This window comes from Diadema antillarum, unplaced genomic scaffold (genome assembly GCF_040938485.1).
Source record: "Diadema antillarum isolate AM-2024a unplaced genomic scaffold, OU_Dant_1.0 seq00000190_RagTag, whole genome shotgun sequence".
NCBI lineage: Eukaryota > Metazoa > Echinodermata > Echinoidea > Diadematoida > Diadematidae > Diadema > Diadema antillarum.
Genome location: NW_027271254.1, coordinates 459,327 through 478,307, shown reverse-complemented (window position 1 = coordinate 478,307; position 18,981 = coordinate 459,327).

The window sequence follows — 18,981 nt, the reverse complement described above, 5'->3', positions numbered from 1 at the left end:
TTACGAGTGATCATGTCATTCATGAAACAATATACAATCTCTGAATTCAAAGAACAGGCACAAATTGTGAATGCATAGTAAATTATAATGAAGAGTGTTTGAGGCATGCCCTCAAGTTACCATGGTAACACTCAAGACAGCAAAGTCGAGATAAACAAGAATGCGACTAATATTCACAGGCAAAAGAATGAGTTTTGTGTCTATTTGTACCTCCTGTCCGACTTAAAAAGACTCTAAGAAACTATCTATGAAGGCAACGACCCTCTCTCCCCCTCCCCCACTCCCACCCCCCCCCCCAAAAAAAAAAAAAAATCTGGGAGACATCCGAAAAGAAAGATTCAGAAAAGCTTTATATGGCGTTAGTAGGTTTTTCCAATTCGAATTTGTGAGTGTTTTTTATGTTTTTGTAGCAAAAGATGCGTGGATGTTAAGCGATTTTTAAACTGGGTGTTCTGCCCTTTGACCGAATGTGCATTGCTTTATTCTTTAGATAATTTTTTTTTTCCTGTGGTTTTGTTTGTTTGTTTGTTTGTTTGTTAGTATTTCGTTTAGGTGATCTTGTTGTTATTGTCGTTGTTGTTGTTGTTGTTGCTTTTGTTCGAAGTTCGTGACAATATGTGGGGGAGAGAGAGAGAGAGACAGACAGACAGAGAGAGAGACAGACAGACAGAGGGAGGGAGGGAGGAAGAGTAAAGATAAGTTTTAATGAATACCATTATACATCAGATATTACAACTTGTGTCTCTGAATCAAGACAGCAAGCGATTGAGATCGTGGGGATGTTAAGACATGTAAAGCTCTAGGCCTATGTTTGTTTTCTTTCGTTGAACAGACCGAAGTGCCCGACATAGAATTTCGTTTTAACCAGACAGTGTGCAGGCGTTCACTGCATCTCAGACATTTTGTCAGACTCCGATGTAGATTTACACACCCAGGCTCATGTTCGCTTAGATACAGACACACGCCACGCTGATAAAAGCAAGCCAAAACTAACAAAAAACATCAACAACAACAACAACAAACTAACAAATTAAAGACGGAGGCCAGCCAATAGATTTCTGTCTCTAGGGCCGTCAGGTCAAGACGTAGGCGAAAGTCATTCGCTGTGGTTTTGCCAAACTGAAGGGATGGAACGTAAACGTCTGGTCTGCGCTAGAAAAGTTTTCCATCACGACGACACCATTTCTGCCGAGCCAGTACACCGTCCCGTTCGAATACAACACGTCCACTGGCTTATTACTGCTATCCACGTGTGGATTCGCTACTGCAGTCGAAGTCGATGTCGATGCACTGTCGTCGAGATCCTTGTAAAACGACTTCCTATTCTGATAATCACTGAAGAATAAATACCTTCCTGCAATAATAAACACACAAAAACATAAATTCGACCACGATTTCACTCAAGTGTGAGCCAACCAATGGTAAAGCGTGTTATCCGTTCTTGTGATGCTCTTCAAAGGGAAATACCATTGGAACATTATCGTTTTGTTTTGACTATAGTAGAATGAAACGAAACAAGCAACTCAAGACTGATATAGATCAAGAAAGATTTGAAAGTCATTAGACGAATCTAGCCTTTTTCTTTAGTTCCGTTTGTTTTACGAGATATTGATATCCGCAGTAAAACACGTATGCAACTCAGCTCAAGCGGTGTGACTGATGAGTTCCACATTGATCTGCGTCGAATACAGTATTCGCAGAGTTTGATATTACGTATTGAAATGGAAGAAAAAAAAATCTTTTCAAATCTTCGCATGTAGGTAAGCAGTAAAGACTTTTAAAGGATAGCGCATGGCAGTTTCTACATCATCAATCAAAAATAATGTGATTTCCATGAAAGTCTTTGTGTACAAACCACGAGTGAAATATATATGCATGTTTGACGTGATCGCGTCTGCTAATTTGCGTGGTAGTCGCGACCATCGTAACTTTTCACGAAAAATTTTGGTAATGAATAAATAACTTAACTTTTTCCCCTTTTATTCTTACGTGTCGAAAGCACTGAGCTGATTAAATAACCCTGTCTGATAATGGTTACAGCTCGTTATTCGGAAGGTTCGTTATTCCGAAGGCTCTTTGGTCCGAAGACTCGTTATTCCGAAGGTTCATTGTTCCGAATTTCATTTTCGGATTAACGAATCTTCGGAATAACGAACCTTCGGAATAACGCCACAAATGTTCGGATTAACGAACCCTTTTTCATTTTCGGATTAACGAATTTGTGTGTTTCGGATTAATGACCCTTCGGAATAGCGAACCTTCGGAATAACGAACAGCACCCCTCAGCCCCTGATAACATGTCTTCGATGACATTCAGAATGACGCTAATGAAAAGGAATACAAAGAAGTTATACAAATTGGCCCTAGGACTCAACCGCAACTTAACCATCGTTTGTACAGTATGCAGCGTTTCTAGCTACACATTTCATGATAAAAGTTTGTTTTTGTTTGTTTTTTTATTGTTCCATATTCCACATTTCGACAAATACATAAAACATAAACATCACAATACAAAAGCCTGGATGAATTGTCACGTACAGCTTATAAGACAATAAAACATGTGAAATATGAGGAATCTACATAGAAGCATTGCTTGTAGGGTGTAGATTCCCAGATGCGGATGTGAGATTATTTCTTACTTGGGTATGTAATTAAAGGAATGACAATTTTTGAATTGGAGAAATATAAACGCCAAAAAGTAAAAAGAAAAAGAAAAAAGAAAACAATGAAAACAATGTCCGCGGCACAGACTTCTTGAGTGTTGCGTGATCACCCGAGCGAGGTACAAGTCAGATGCAGTGTACAATAGCAGAGATACCAAATGTGTACAAGGAAGTTCAGGAGATAATACAGAAATCGCGAGCGCGGCACATGTTACATAATCGATAATGTCAGTAATGTAAAGTATGAACAGAGAATATCGAGGAGGATTGAAGAATAGCTATAGATATGAATTCAGAAAAACTAGTTTAAGTTTATGTTTAAATGAATAAAGAGACTGAGATTGGATTATTTCTCTATCCAACTCATTCCAAAATTTAGGTCCTGTAGTGGTTATTGTTTTTAAGGCAGATACGGTTCGTACAGGAGAAAGATGAAAAGAATCTTTTTGTCTAGTAGGGTAAGAATGAACTTCAGTATTTTTGACAAACATCGAAGAAAACACATCAGGGAGACCACCTGAGTTTAATTGATACATAAATGACCCGATATTAAAATGATATAAATCCTGGATCTTAAGTTCTGGAAAAGAATAAGACATTAGTGTGTTCGAAAAATGTGGCGAAGTTAATTATCCGTATAGCTCTTTTCTGTATCAATAATAAAGAATTAAGTCTAGTTGTACAGCAGTTTCCCCATGCCAGGATTCCATAACCTATATAAGGCAAAAATAGAGTAGAATACAATGAATGCAGAACATGTTTAGGAAAAAACTGTTTTAACTTATACATAACACCTACATTTTTGGATAATAATTTACGCAAAGAATCAACATGAACTTTCCATGTCAACTTACAATCAATATAGAGACCAAGGAATTTTATATGTTCCACCTGGTTCAATTCTACGTCATTTACAACCAACTTACCCGGTAAAATATTGATTATATTGCTAAAAACCATAAATTTTGTCTTGATCAAATTCAATGACAATTTATTAGCCTGAATCCACTTAGATACTGATTTTAATTCAGTATTTACGGTATTCAGTAGAACATGAGGGTTTCGATTTGAATAAAAAATACTGGTGTCATCGGCAAAAAGTAGAAAATAGAGCAGAGAGGACGAACTGCGAAAGTCATTCATATAAAGAATAAACAATAAAGGACCTAAAAGGGATCCTTGCGGTACCCCACAAGTTATAGGCTGTGATATGGACAGATGGCCATTCAAACTAACAAATTGAGTTCTTCCAGTAAGGTAACTCCTAAACCACTCCAAGGCCCTCCCACGAATCCCATAGTGTTGTAATTTGTATAATAATATTTCATGGTTGATTGTGTCAAAGGCCTTGGAGTAGTCAAGAAAGATACCTACTGTATGACACTTGGCATCGATCGCTTTGATAATTTTCTCTATCATGAGTAAAATAGCATGAATTGTGGAATGCTTTTTACGAAATCCAAATTGATTTTCATCTATTACATTACAGTCATTTAAGAATCGGAATACACGTGTGTACACAATCTTTTCAAGTAATTTAGAAAAAGAGGTTAATAACGATATTGGTCGATAATTTCCCAGTTCGTCCTCTCGGCCCTTTTTATATATCGGGATAACTTTAGTGATTTTCATCCTAGTAGGCACTATACCGTTCAGCAATGACAAATTAAATATATGGGCGAGAGGTCAAGAAGTGTACGAAAGTCAAGAAGGGTACGAAAAATCGGTGCCTAGATTGTGGTATAGATTGCGGAGAGCTAGCAAAAAACACATGATTTCTTCAAAAGTGGAAGATATCCGGGATTAGATCCGAACAAACGACAAATTAAGGAAAACTTACAAAATGTTAGATTTAAAATGACAAGAGTGACTTCATTTGATTCTCAACCGAAGCTTTCGAAGGGAAAAAAAAAACATTTTCTTTCATAATTTAAATTTGGAGTTTTCCTGCAACACAATCTGGTGACAACACAGTAAATATTTACAGTGAATGATCTGTAATACAACGTTCGTTACCTTCCGAATCATCAATTGTCAGCCCAGTCGGATTTTTAAGCACACTGCTTTCGTATATCAATTCTGTGACATTGTCAAATGCGTTCAAGGCCTTGCGATGGATACTTCCTACTTCTGACCAGTAGAGAAACCTATAAGTCATGATCAGTTGGAAAAGGGGAGTTGTGAAAATTGTAAAAAAAAACAAAACAAAACAAAACAAAACAACAACAGCAAGGGGCTAAAAGTGGGGGCATCTCACGAGCTTGACACCCACGATTCATAGAGCTCACGAGCTCGATACTAAAAAAAAAAAAAAAAAAAATTAAAAAAAATAGGTCCACGAGATCGACACTACTGCATGTACTGCATAAAACACGGTGATGTAATGTTAGTTACGTGGGTCTATCTTTTTCTTTTCTTTTTTTTTTTTTGTTGACTAGTGTCGATCTAATGTGCCTTGTTTGCCTAGTGTTGAGCATATGGGCCTTATTCGCCTATAGCCGAATAATAGGCCCATGTTGAGCTGGTGGACAGTATAGCCTGCGATGTGGGTCTACTTTACTTGGTGTCGAGCGCATTGGCCCTGTTTCTGAAGCTCATGGGCTTTATGACCGGTGGGTTGTTTGACTCATGGGTTGTATAACTCGTGGGTTGTATGACTCATGTGTTGTATAACTCGTGGGTTGTATGGCTCGTGGATGTCGAGGTCGTGACGTGCAATCGTAAAAACACATGATGCGTGTCTCAACATTAAGTTGAATAAACAGGTACATTTTTATCCACTTTATAAAGACGAGCTGATAGGAGTCTTAATCTACGTAATATACGCTTTCATGAGTCATGCAAGATACTGCGTCTTAAAGGAAGTTAAAACCCAGATATGAATGACAACAGGAATGTCAGTAGAACACATCAGTGAAAGTTTACCTGGGGGTCCACGTTCTATAAGCTTGTCTTTTAATTTTTCGCCTTTTGCGTATTGTTTACTTCAATTCGATCACTTCAGTTTTCATGACAATGTATAATTATCATAAGATTCCACAATTATTGTTTCTCTTTTCACTTCACATCTTTTTGCTTACCTTACCAGAGGAAGTGATTTGTATGCTTTTGTCGAAGAATGAAATGAAATTTGAATCGAATCTAATAACAATTGACAAATATTTCAGTATGCATCAATCCTCATTCACAAAAAGAAAACCCCGAGAGAGCAGCAATTCGCTGTCCCTTTCAATATTTTTGGCAGTAATTACTTAGTGTTTATAGAACAGGACACACGAATAAAAATCAATTAAAATTGTAATTCTCCAATATTATCGTACAATGCCATCAAACACGCATTAGCCAATAATCAATCCAAAAGATTTCTCATTCAGGTACTAAACCTGGCAAACAAAATGATGCACAAATGGTTAAATGCTAACTTTTTATGCACAAGGGTTCTACTAGCATGACTAGTGCTCCTTTTCAGTCCTGGGGTACATATAAAAAGAATATTTGAAGAAAAACCGAAAGGATTTCTTCAGTAACAATAAAAGAGTTCCACACAGGATTTAAATTTTTTCTCTGATATTCAGCTTGAAATTGTCAAAATCAAGAACCTCTTATTTAGCCTCCATATCAAAACTCTATACGGAAGAGCGGATTTGGGGCATTAAACATCAAAGCCAATGGAATGCTGAGCATTAAATAATCATGCTATGGAACCTTCGCATTAATAAGTACAAATTGGATAGAGATTAAACTCCTTCTCTAACACATCCTTTGTCATGCTGGTACAGTCCATGAGCTCGGTATTACATAGGCAAATACTCGAAAGGCCCACGAGTACGACACTATAGGTAAGCTCGTGGGCTATATGACTCGTGGGCTGCATGACTTGTGGACTGTATGACTCGTGGGTGTCGGACTCGTGACGAGCACCAAACATACCATCTCACACTGTCGACAGCCAGGGCCCTTATATTTGTTCGTCCTGTCACGAAGTCTCCTTCGGAGTCGGGGTTGCCGATGTCAAGGTGGGTTACAGCCGACATATCAGTGTACACGACGAATAGTGTCCTGGTGACTTCGAATACTGCGACCTGGACTGGCCCTGGGTTCAGTTAAGTAAGTAAATGAATACATCGACAGAATGTATGATAACAAATAATTTCAAGTAAATAACATGAAAAATAAAAAAGTAGAAAATGAAATATGAATCAATAAATGAATACAAAAAACTAGACTCCTCAATAATAGTTTGGAAATCTTAGTTTTATCGGCTATTTCTCTATTCTATTAGTAAATATCAATGTATTCTTGGTATCATAAAAAATCAATATTCAATCATATTTAGAATGATACCCTTCTTATTATGATTGTCTTATCCCCGGGTAAAGGGCGGCACTTTTAAATATGGGACAAGGTGTAAAATTTAAATGTTGCGAAATGAACAACATGCAGCGGTCATGGACAGTCACTAAAAACGTGTTCTTTTGTATGGAATTACCTCTTGTTTGTTTGTTTTTTTTCTCTCTCAGCTGGCCAACCATGAATGCCGATTTGAACACATTCTAATTTTATCATTTAAATTTACATAGTGGTACCATACTTGGCGAGGTTGTTAGCTCATTCTGCACTCGATTGTCAAGGCTGTACATCATACCACGTGTAAGCACTAAGGGTGAATCGAATCTTGAAAGGATGTGGCTGTGAGACAAGGTGTAAGACTCTGATGTGGAGTTAATATGAAGGTTTTTGTGAGATTAAAATAGTTTGAGTCTTATTTGAAATAATTATCCATACATGTGTGGGAGTTTGTTTGTTTGTTTGTTTGTTTGTTTGTTTGTTTGTTTGTTTGTTTAATGTTGTTGTGGTTTTTTTCCGTTCGTGTCACACATTTATTTGAATTCATGTTAATATTGATGTGAGAATGCATAACAACCAAGAGATAATGGGGAAACTCACTCATCAAGAAGGAGAAAAAGTAAGCGACTTATCAAAATAGAGGGTGGTGGGTTTTTGTTGTTTTTTTTTGCAACTTTTCAATTAGTTTGACCTTATCCTGCATTTCAAAGCACCGCAACTCCATAAAGCCGTAATAATAACATGTAGGATATGACTTCATAGAGAATTTTGATGATCTTTCTGTGGTAACCAGGCATGCGTCTGATTGTCACGAGTGGAGTGACAGACGCTCTCCTCCACTGAGGTCAATTTGCATGGAATTTGTAAATAAGCACTTAAGCATGTAAATTGATGCAAACTGTTTAACATGTCAATAGAAAACATGCCAGACCGCTCTCGGTAGAGCCACGGTAGTGCTATGTGTGGCAAGGAGCGGCAGTATGACATCAGGCCGTGAAGGGGACATCACGCTGTGTTGCTGTCTCCGTGACACGTTGTAAATGGCCACTCGGTAACGGTGACAGGGGCCGCCACCCCAGTCAGTATAATATAGAGATACCCACAGATAGTGGTAAGTGCATTATCTTTGTAATTTTCACATTTTCAATTGGAATAATTCGTTTGTGTAAATGGTATCGGAAATGAGAGTGAATTGTGATACACGCTCCAGTTAATATGTGATATAGAATATAATGGTCGTTATTGATGGTTGCATGAGCCTGAATATATTTGTATAATGAGGTAATTTGAACGTCAGTCAGGATGAGAATGTAATATGAATGTGCTTCAGTGCTCTGGCTCGAAGTAATGTGATTATTTTAATATTTGAAGGGTTTTCACCGGGTTTCCCGAAGGGTCAAGGACCCATTGGCACTGCAAGAGGCAGGTTCATGAAGGCGTCGTTGACTGAAACGCCAAATGTCTCTAGGCCCCGAAAGATCCAAGACCTACACATCACGGTTGCAGGTGTTGAAAAGCTGCTTAACAATCTTAACATCAACAAAGCAGCCGGTCCTGATCTGATACCAAACACCGTATTGAAGGAGTGTGCAGCTGAACTTGCTCCTGGCCTCACTGCAATCTACAGGTCATCATTAAGCACTGGGTCGTTACCATCTGACTGGAGAGATGCACTTATTTCGCCAATCTTCAAAAAAGGTGACATTCATCAACCCTGTAACTACCGCCCAGTCTCCCTTACATCAGTTATATGTAAGCAACTGGAACACATTATTTGCCGCCATATTTGTAAGCACCTTGAAGATAACAACATTCTATCCACATTAAATCATGGCTTCAGATCTGGCCACTCCACTGAAACTCAACTCCTCACTGTAGCGCATGATCTCTTGCTGGCCCACGATAAAAAGACCCAGATGGACATCATCATACTGGATTTTGAGAAAGCCTTTGACACCGTGCCTCATTCCCTCCTTCTTCACAAACTTCGCCTTTATGGTATAGAAGGCCCTATCCACCAATGGCTCTCATCATTCCTCACCAAAAGACAGATGAAGGTAGTAGTAGAAGGGGAACTCTCCGGCTCAGCAGCAGTCTCCTCTGGGGTGCCGCAGGGAACGGTATTGGGCCCTCTACTCTTCCTATGTCACATCAATGACTTACCAAATGTTGTCAAATCCCAGATCCGTTTGTTCGCAGACGACTGTGTCCTGTACAGGCCAATCACATCTCAACGCGACCATGTCAGATTACAAGATGACCTGTCCAGACTCCATGACTGGGCACGTACATGGGGGATGAGATTTAACGCTGCAAAGTGCCAAGTGATGAGTATTGACCAGAAATCGTCACACTTCTACAGCATGGACGGTAACATCCTAAAGCAAACACCCCAAGAGAAATATCTAGGAGTTACATTATGTGATGATCTGAAATGGACCCCACACATAAACAGTACCACCAAGAAAGCAAATGCAGTTCTAGGACTACTCCGTCGCAATCTCCAATTTTGTCCAGAGCAATGCAAACGAACAGCATACATTGCCCTAACACGCTCGGTTTTGGAGTATGGAGCATGTGTGTGGGACCCACATCTTCAAAAGGACATCGACAACCTTGAACAGGTACAACGCAGGGCTCTCCGATTCATCACAGGAGACTACACATCTAGGACCCCTGGCTGCATCACCAGCATGAGGCAGAGGCTAAACCTACCCACCCTAGCATCAAGAAGGCAGGTACTTAAATTATCATCCTTCTTCAAAGCGGTCGAGGGGTTGGTCCCGGGTCTACCCATTGAAAATTTTCTGACCAGAACAAGACCTAAAAGAAATATCAAAATTAAACAGTTCAAAGATCACAAAACTGAGAATATTCTTGAAAGACAAGTGATAAACCACGATAAAGGGTTTAAAGTTCATCATTGTAACACAGAGCAATATAAACATTCATTTTTTGTGAGCACCCCCCTCGCTTGGAATCACCTCCCAGCAACAGTGATCAACAGCCCATCTCCAGAAGTCTTCAGAAGCAAGATAGAAAAAAGCCACCTTCGTTACGATTAATTTAGTTCGCGCCCTCTCTCCCCGCTGCACTATACCACACGGTCCGGCAGCGTATTGATCCAGATCCAGATCCAGACTGTCGACCAGCTCCGACGCAGTAAGGGAGCATAGACTGTCGACTAAACTTCATTCCTGGATGCTGAGGAAACATCGCGAAGACGTCCGTCGGGAGAGCGACCACGCGAACGGCAATCGCGACGAGTGGCTACGACAGACCACGCGACCGTCTATACCAGCACCAGCGTAACGGGGCCCCGTCATCGACTTACACCGTCATCGTCATGTACGTCACCGACCCATCTCGTCATACATCATCGTCATAAGCTATCCATCCGTCGACTGCCATTATCGAGGTGAAATAATTCCACTTAAAGTTAAATGTCATAATATTCTAAGAGCCGGAAAGCCACTGAGCAGGAAGAATTTATGTTCGTTTTTTTCCTTTTTATAAGTTGCTGTAAAACCAGAAATCACAGTTATAGACAATTAAAACATTTGAGTTAACTGAATGCACATGGTTTCCTCCGTTTCGTCTTGTATGAGTTACAGCCTGCCAACAGTTCTCAGAGGTTATGAAAATTTCTTTGTTCCGTTTATTTCCATATAAAAGTATGGAAATCGGGCAAATTCTGTGACACTGATATTAAACTGAGAGCGCTCAACAATGGATCAAACTCAGATTTCCAAACTTTTTGAGAAGTTTAGGTTTAGATATTGCTGAAATAGACATTAACATAAAAAACAACATCCAAACAGAACGGGGGACCGTTTCATAAAACTTTTCATCAGTGACAACTGCCACATTTCTCTGACAAATTTGCTCTGAGCCAATCAGATGCAGGATTTCAGAAGCTTGTCACATCTATGATAACTTGTCACTGATGACAAGTTTTATGAAACGGGCCCCTGGTCTATATGCAGTGGACTCTCGTTATAACGATTCCTCAGGGCCAGCCGTTTTCTTTCGGTATATTGAAATTTCGTTATATCCGAACAAATAGACCAAAAAACAAAACAAAACAAAACAAAACAAAACAAAACAAAACAAAAAACCAACAAAAAGCGGAAAATGTCGCGGTCTGGATTATTACTTCGTTGTAACCGGAATTTCGTTATAACCGTGTTCGTTATAACTGGAGTGCACTGTGTGTGTGTTTGTGTGTATTATATACAGTGTGTATGTATAACGCTATTTCCAGTCATAAGGAGAAATGCGGAATAAATGATAGTTTGTGGGAATTACGATGAAAAAAGCATGAAAATATTCAGAAAAATGCTAATATTGCTCTTTTTGAAAAAGTATGCATTAGTATGGCTTCAATGCAGAATGGAACTGACAAGAGCACAAAATGCATCATAATGTGATTATAAACACTAAATTATGTGTGCTAATGAGAAAATACAACTCATAAAGCAGATATTCCTATATTCCTCCCATGACCCGTTTTCTATGCACATCAAATGTATGCACCCATTTTTCTTTTGTATCCCTGCCAATCTTCCCTAAATTGTATCGATAGTACAGCCCTCAACAGTGGCGGATCCAGGGAGGACCGCAACCGGCGGACGCCCCCTTTATTTTTTGTTGAAACAAAAGAAATAAAAAGAAATAATGGGGGGAGGGGTGCGTGCGCCCCCCTTTAATTTTGTAAACGCGGCCCCTCTTTATGGAATTCCTGGATCCGCCCCTGCTCAATCTATACACACTATGCCATCTGTGCCCTACTGTGGAGTACTCCTGAGGCCCTTTATAGATCAATTATAAGACTTTGAAAAACATTGTCAAAATCTTAAGGGGAATCAAAAATTTCCCCTTTTGACTGAATTTCCCTCAAGATACCTCATTTTCAGAAATATATTCTCCCTATGGACGCTTTTATACTTATACAGTAGAGTCAACTTAAACACGGAATGACGTTCTAATCTCAAACCAGCGAAAAAGATGCCGTACTTCTCCCACTGCTTGTCGCTGCCGTCCGAGCCTTATCGATATAACCTGCACTCCACACCTCGGCAACCCCGCCCTCGGTCCAGTAGAGTCGCTGCTCGATGCTGTCAAAGGCTACGGAGAATGGTCTTCCCGACAACGGTAGGAGATTCGTGAACACGAGGTCGTTGAGGTTGGCCTCTGCGATTTTTCTGCCATCCTCAGCAGTCACCAGTATTACCATCATTCCTTGATTTAAAAAACAACAACAAAAGCATTGTAGTAGGCCTACATGTGTTTGTTTTCACTCATTTTTGTGTTTACAGTTTGTTATTCTGAATGCTCCTTATTCGGAAAGTTCGTTAATCTGAAAATCCGAATTCGTATAATTCCGAAGGTTGGTTATCCCAAAGGTTTGTTTTTCCAAATATTTAAAAAAAAGGTTCGTTATTCCTTAGTTTCGTCAATCCGAAAACCATATAAGGTTCGTTAGTGAGCGCCATCATTTCATTTTCGGATTAACGAACTTCACCCATTTTTTACAGGTTAATGTTAAATTATGAGCGATTTATAGACTTATTTCATTGAGGAAGTATTCTGAAAAAGGTGCCTGCTACAAGAAATTCTGAAGAAAAATGAGGAGCTGCTAGACTCTAGATTCCATTCGTTTAAAAACAATAGGGTTAATTCCATTTTTTAGAACACATAACAAGCAAAAAAAGACATAGAGGATAACAAACAAATGCAGCTAGATGTGTAAAATAAAATATGAAAAACACAAAACGATGAAAGTAAAATACACCGAAACTTGTGAACAAACAAATTAAAGAACACTCTGGCAACCTTCATCTAGCAAATGTGTAGCAGTCTTTGTGCATTTATTGTGGAAGTTCAACGCAATCGTCGTCTCAAAAGTTCGCGTGGCGAATCTAAAGTTCCCTAATAGCAAAACACAACAAACCCAAAGTGTTTTCCGTGAATGACCCGTAATCTGGAATCAATCGTTTCTGCGCCAGGGACTTTTGGCAGTGCGTACAATGCTATGGGATTTTCTCTGTCTCTCAGAGAGTGAGTCAATAGTTACGTTCAGACGGTGATCCTTAGCCTTGAGGATAAGCTCTATATGGGGCGCCAAGTGTCGAACGATCGATTTCGTAACGAAATCGATCGTTCGACAATTGGCGCCCCATGTAGAGCTTATCCTCGAAGTTAGCTTATACTCGAGGTTAGGATCACCGTCTTAACGTTACTCATAATTATCATTGAGGTTTCTTATAACGTACAACTGATACTCTCTTTTTTGTTCGGAGATTTTTCTTCTACCATGTCCCTTTATAGGGAGAATTAAAATGAATGAAACAGTTGTTGACCAAAATGTGTCCGGGTTATGGAAAACGGAAGTGGACTGGCGCTAGTCCGGCTGACGTATGCGTGAGCTCCTTAGAGATGCTTCTACCTGTCCCTGCTGCTAAAGACGTGGTCATTGATGTATATTCTTCTTCCGCGGGTGATGTCGATGACGGAGATGACGCTGAGTAGGAAGTTGACGGCGATGTAGTCTGAGCCGGCGGACTTGGTGACGTCTGTAAGGTGGTTGATACTGTGGTTGACACGTCTGTCGTCGGTAGTTGTACATTCTCCTCTACATGTAGTGAATAAGAGGGGTGTTCACACTTTATTAAGCAAACACCAAGATGACCAATGACTCAACACAAACACTGACAAAATGGGTGTATAAAGGAATAATGAATAAACAAAATTGATATCATATACAAGTATATGTATTCATAGATAAATAAATGATTACAAGAATGTACAAACAGATACACGTAATTGTTTATATACAAGTATTGGCATGTTATTATAGACATGAGTGTACATGCGCTAGAAATAGTATATATTGTTTAGTTCAGGGACGTGGGCTCCCTGTTTAGTTCATACACTGACAAAACGTAGGAAATATCGCAACAAGATGAAAGATGTATCTCGAAGTTGATTTCCAACCTTCGGGCTCATGTCAGGTTTAAGTATTTAGGCCTTTGGTCACTCGAGCATTGAGAATTTTCTTAAGTTTGTGGGACGAAAACATAGTGGGGCTTTCCATAGCTCATTCGGTAAGTGAAGCGGTCCAGCCATCCGGAGGTCTCGGGTTCGAATCCCGATGGAATCCCGTTTTCTTTGCACATTTTTGTTTAATTAATGAAACATTGCAGACAGACTATGACTGCTATAATATATGTCTCGATCATAAATATTGTAACCTGTGCTGTTTTTTTCTTTTCTTTTATTTGGAGGGGGTCCAACCTGTCACTAGTGTGAGTGAATCCATCATCGGGGTCGTAGCAGCGTCAGTCGTGGTGGAAATTGTCTCTAGTCTTGTCGTGGACATCATCGCAGTCGACGTAACCGTCGATGGCGATAGCGATGTAGGTATTAATGAGGATGACGAGGGTGGGTATGTTGATGTCTGGGACACTTCCGATGTTGAGAACTCACGAGTTGAAGACAGCTGCATCTCCGTTGTCGATTCTGTGTTTGGTGATATTACCATAATTCTCATTAATGATCGCTATGCACTATTAGCAAAGCTTGCGTAACGGTGCTCTCATACAAGAACTATGTAAGAGTCGTTTTATGTCAGTCCACGCCGGACACGTCTCGTCTTATATTATAGTAAGGCCGTAGTATCCCATACACATATTGTTCTATGTTTAAGAACCGAAATACAAACCATCAGGTTGGAAACATCAATAGTAAACCGTACAAGGACATTTAAGAGCCAAACAGGTCTTTACAAAATGTTATGGACCGTCCTTCTTGATCACGTTTGTATATCTTTGAATCACTAGGCACACAAAGTTCTACACTACACTGAAAATGCCAAGACCGGGGATAACGGTAACAGGATGGTGTAGTTTTGATTGAGATGAGGGATTCAGGTTTGAACTTTTTGCGAGATATCTAGAAACTGTTGATGAAGTATTACAGGGCATACAATTCTAAGAGGAATTCAAAGTTTATTTGATGAGAATCGGATTTTGAAATGGCTGAGATATCCAAAAACAAACTAAAACAAAGTGGTCCTAATAAAAGGTGGATCTCACCTTTCATTACGACCTCTTTGCTTTTCGATATCTCAGCCATTTCAAACCCAATTTTTATCAAACAAACTTTGAATTCCTCTTTGAATTGTATGCTTTTTAATATTTCACATTCGTGGTTTCCAATCATCTCACAAAGAATTAAAACCTGAATCCCCATTTCAATCCAAACTGTACTATCCCTTTAATCCAAAGGGAAGAGGAGAAAGCCAGATCATATAGCATTACATAGCACACAACACTGTCTTATTAAAAAACTTAGTTGTTCTAAGAGGCGTTTCCCCTTGCTCCATTCCCACTTCCTCCACCCCCGTTTTCCACTCCAGAGAGTTGCGAGCCGGTCAGGCTTCTCAATGATTTTCTCTCTACTGATTTCTCACCTGCACTATCATCGTGACTGTCGCAATTCTTTCCCGTCCAGCCTGGGTGACATTGGCAGTGGTAGTCGGTCAGTGTCTCCTCGCACTGGCCATGCACACACGGCTTCCGGTGACAATCTGGTCTCCAATTAAAGGCACAATTTGTAATTTGCAGATGAAACAAAAACCCGGCTTTAGTGCTTCAAAATAGGTCTAAAATGTCAGTTAGGGATAGAAACAACCAATGTGAAAATTTGAAGCAGTGTGATTACTGTTATTTTGTTAAATATACAAAATTTGAACAATAATTATAATAGAAATGTTTCGAGACTAAACCGTCTACAGTTATGGTTTATTGAGAAAAAAATGGGATATCTCCTTATATTTTAGGCTTTACTGCAAAATTTTTACACATTAGGATATTTTGTGATACAACTGATCTACACATATTCATCAAAAGTGATATCTCGAACATGTTTTTTTTTAATCACCGCTCCAAATGGTAAACTAAATGTGGAAAGTATGACGTATTAAGAAAAGCATAGAACGTTTATGCATTTCCACTTTTTATTTCCTTGAACTGCACTACAGGCAATCAATATCTCTCGATAACCATTGATAACATCATCGAAAAACCATGGGTTGATCGTCCCCCCCCCCCCCATTCTTTTTTTCTTTGACAATCTTTTTAATTATGATTGTGATGTCCGACTTGAAAGGTAAAGGGAAACATCCAATGACATTACAAACGCCGTAGACGTGACAGACAAAGAAAGAAGGGGGTGCAAGCAAGATTGAGAATGGGTCAAATGTTCCGTGACCTGACATGAATGTAAAGCAATGAGGATATAGCGTGAAATATATTACTGCTATTCACCCATGGTGACTTTTTTTAGAGCGCGAACGTCTATGGGACCGTGTCATTATCATTACGCCAGCATTGCCAGGCACCTTAGTTAATAACTGCACGCTACAAGCATAACAAGGATCAGAACCAGCACTTGCTGTCGGGTGGAAGCTCGTTGGTCTAGTGGATAACTGAGTGGATAAGACGCCTGTCAGGAGGTCGTAGGTTCGAATCCTGCTCGAGTATGTATGCCCACCGTTTCTTTTGCCATGGCTACTAAAACAATGGTCAATTCAATGCTTATTTACGTCGATGTAGGGCACTTTGTCAATCAAGCACACTGTGGGCTAAACATCTTGTCCAAGGATAAACACACCGGGTAGGATTCAAATCCAAGACCCTCTGTGAATACGAATCCAGAGCTTTATCCATTATACCACGTACACGCTGTTTCTGTTTCTGCGTTAAAAAGCGCTCCTCAAAATCGTATTATTTGAGGATAACTAATTTTAAATCTAACGACAGTTGAGCTTTAAGTTAAGAAGCTAACCTAATGAACAGTCCCTGGAAATGGTCATAAGAAGAGGCCTGCTACAAGCTGACGAGTGTCAAATTACATCGTCCATACCAATTTTCTGTATGCGCTCTTGGTATTTACTTTTTGCATTTGCCGGTCTTTCGACGAAAAGAAACACAAATACAAAGAAGTACGCAAAGACATATTTGTGACGATAAGTGTTGCACTTGCCTTTGCGTTACAGCAATCTGTCAGTGGATAAAATTACACTTGACACTGATCTTCAACCAACCTACTACCATGACTACCTTGTTGCATCAAAGTGGCAAACGGGCAAAGGATTGGGGTATCCGATATGTCATTCCTAGATACTTTCGCGGCTTATGATGACTTCATACTCGTAACTATTCTCCGCTTTTTTTCAAGTATGTCCTATATGACTTATTAGGAATTTCAAGAAGCAGCTCATGTGGAACTGCTGCCACAATTTACTCAGAGTAACATCACTATTTCCCCAGCACACCTACATTATGTTTCATATTCTCGAACGAATCTAATCAATACATTATAAACTTTAAAAAAAAAAATAGTATGTCGTAGATTGAGTAGTTGTCACGTTGCTGGTTTTCTATGCATTTTTTTTTATCTTTCTAATCACAACAGATCTGTGCTTATCCATTATCCAACGATCAATACTGTGTACGATTTGTTTATGTATTCCATTGTAGCTCCATGTGTATTCTTATAATTCGTCTGTTTTAGCTGCAGCAAGTAAGTAAACTAAAGTAAGGGGACAATTTCTGCCATTTTTTTCTAAGCAATGTGAGACATATGGCGAGTAAAGACAGAAAAAAAAGTTGCGGTATTCACCATAATATATTTTCTCTCATTCTAGGTATCCAAGGGGATTAACTCGCGTACCAATTAATTTGCCGACGGACAATATACATTATCACTTACCTGTGGATGGAATCCAATTTGTCCTAATTGAGGCTTTAGTGCTGGATTGGTAACGCCAAAATGGTTTATCGCGATAATGCGATCAATATTGCAATATTGGCTCCGGGGAATCTACGGAGCATGCGAACCTGTTGCTTCCCCAGGCCGCTTACACGGGCTCAGTCGGCGTCAGTGAGTCGATGGATAATTGCCATGCACACAGAATGGGTACATCGTCACCCAGCGCGAAGAAAATAATTTTGATATACTAACAAACAAACAAACATTACAATTACACGGAAACATTGTTTTAACTACTAACTACCGGCCGGCCGCTTCGCTGAAACATTGTTCGTTGTACCGTATGCCCCCCCCCCCCCCCAAGAAAAAAAAAATACAACGGGACCCTCCGCAATGATATCTTTAAAAATATTGAATCAATCTAAATACAGATTCAGGCTATGAAACTATAACTCATTCCCCACATCTTACAGAAAACCCCATTCGATTTGCTTCAGTGGTCAAAGAGAAATGAGGAATTTTGTAGAGGATGTCGGGAATCTCTTCCCTCCAAGTTCTGTCTATTGTATTCACACATACACGTGTAAGATCATCGAAGTGCTAAACTTGGAGAAATCAGTCTCATGACACGCTTTACAACAATCCACATTTCTCTGTATCCGCTTAACCAAATTGAATGGGGTTTTCTGCAAAATAGAGCTTAAATGTTATTCTTTAACACTTTGAAGTAGCATTTAGACAATTCAATCATATTGGGTGCTATCAATGCGAAAATCTGATTGTATTTTTTTTAGATATTCTAGTATGTCCCCCCCCCCCCAAAAAAAATACAATCAGATTTTCGAATTGATAACACCCACTATGATTGACCAGTCTAAGTGCTACTTTAGGGTCTTAAAACATAACATCTTAGTTCTCTTTTGCAGAAAACCCCATTCAAATTGGTTAAGCTGTTACAGAGAAATGTGGATTGTTGTAAAGCATGTCATGAGACGGATTCTTCCAAGTTTAGCACTTCGATGATCTTGTGTGTGAATCCAATTGACAGAACTTGGAGAAAAGAGATTCCTGACATCCTCTACAAAATTCCTCGTTTCTCTTTGACCACTGAAGCAAATCGAATGGAGTCTTTTGTAAGATGTGGGCAATGAGTTATAGTTTCATACCCTGAATTTGTATTTAGATTGATTTAATA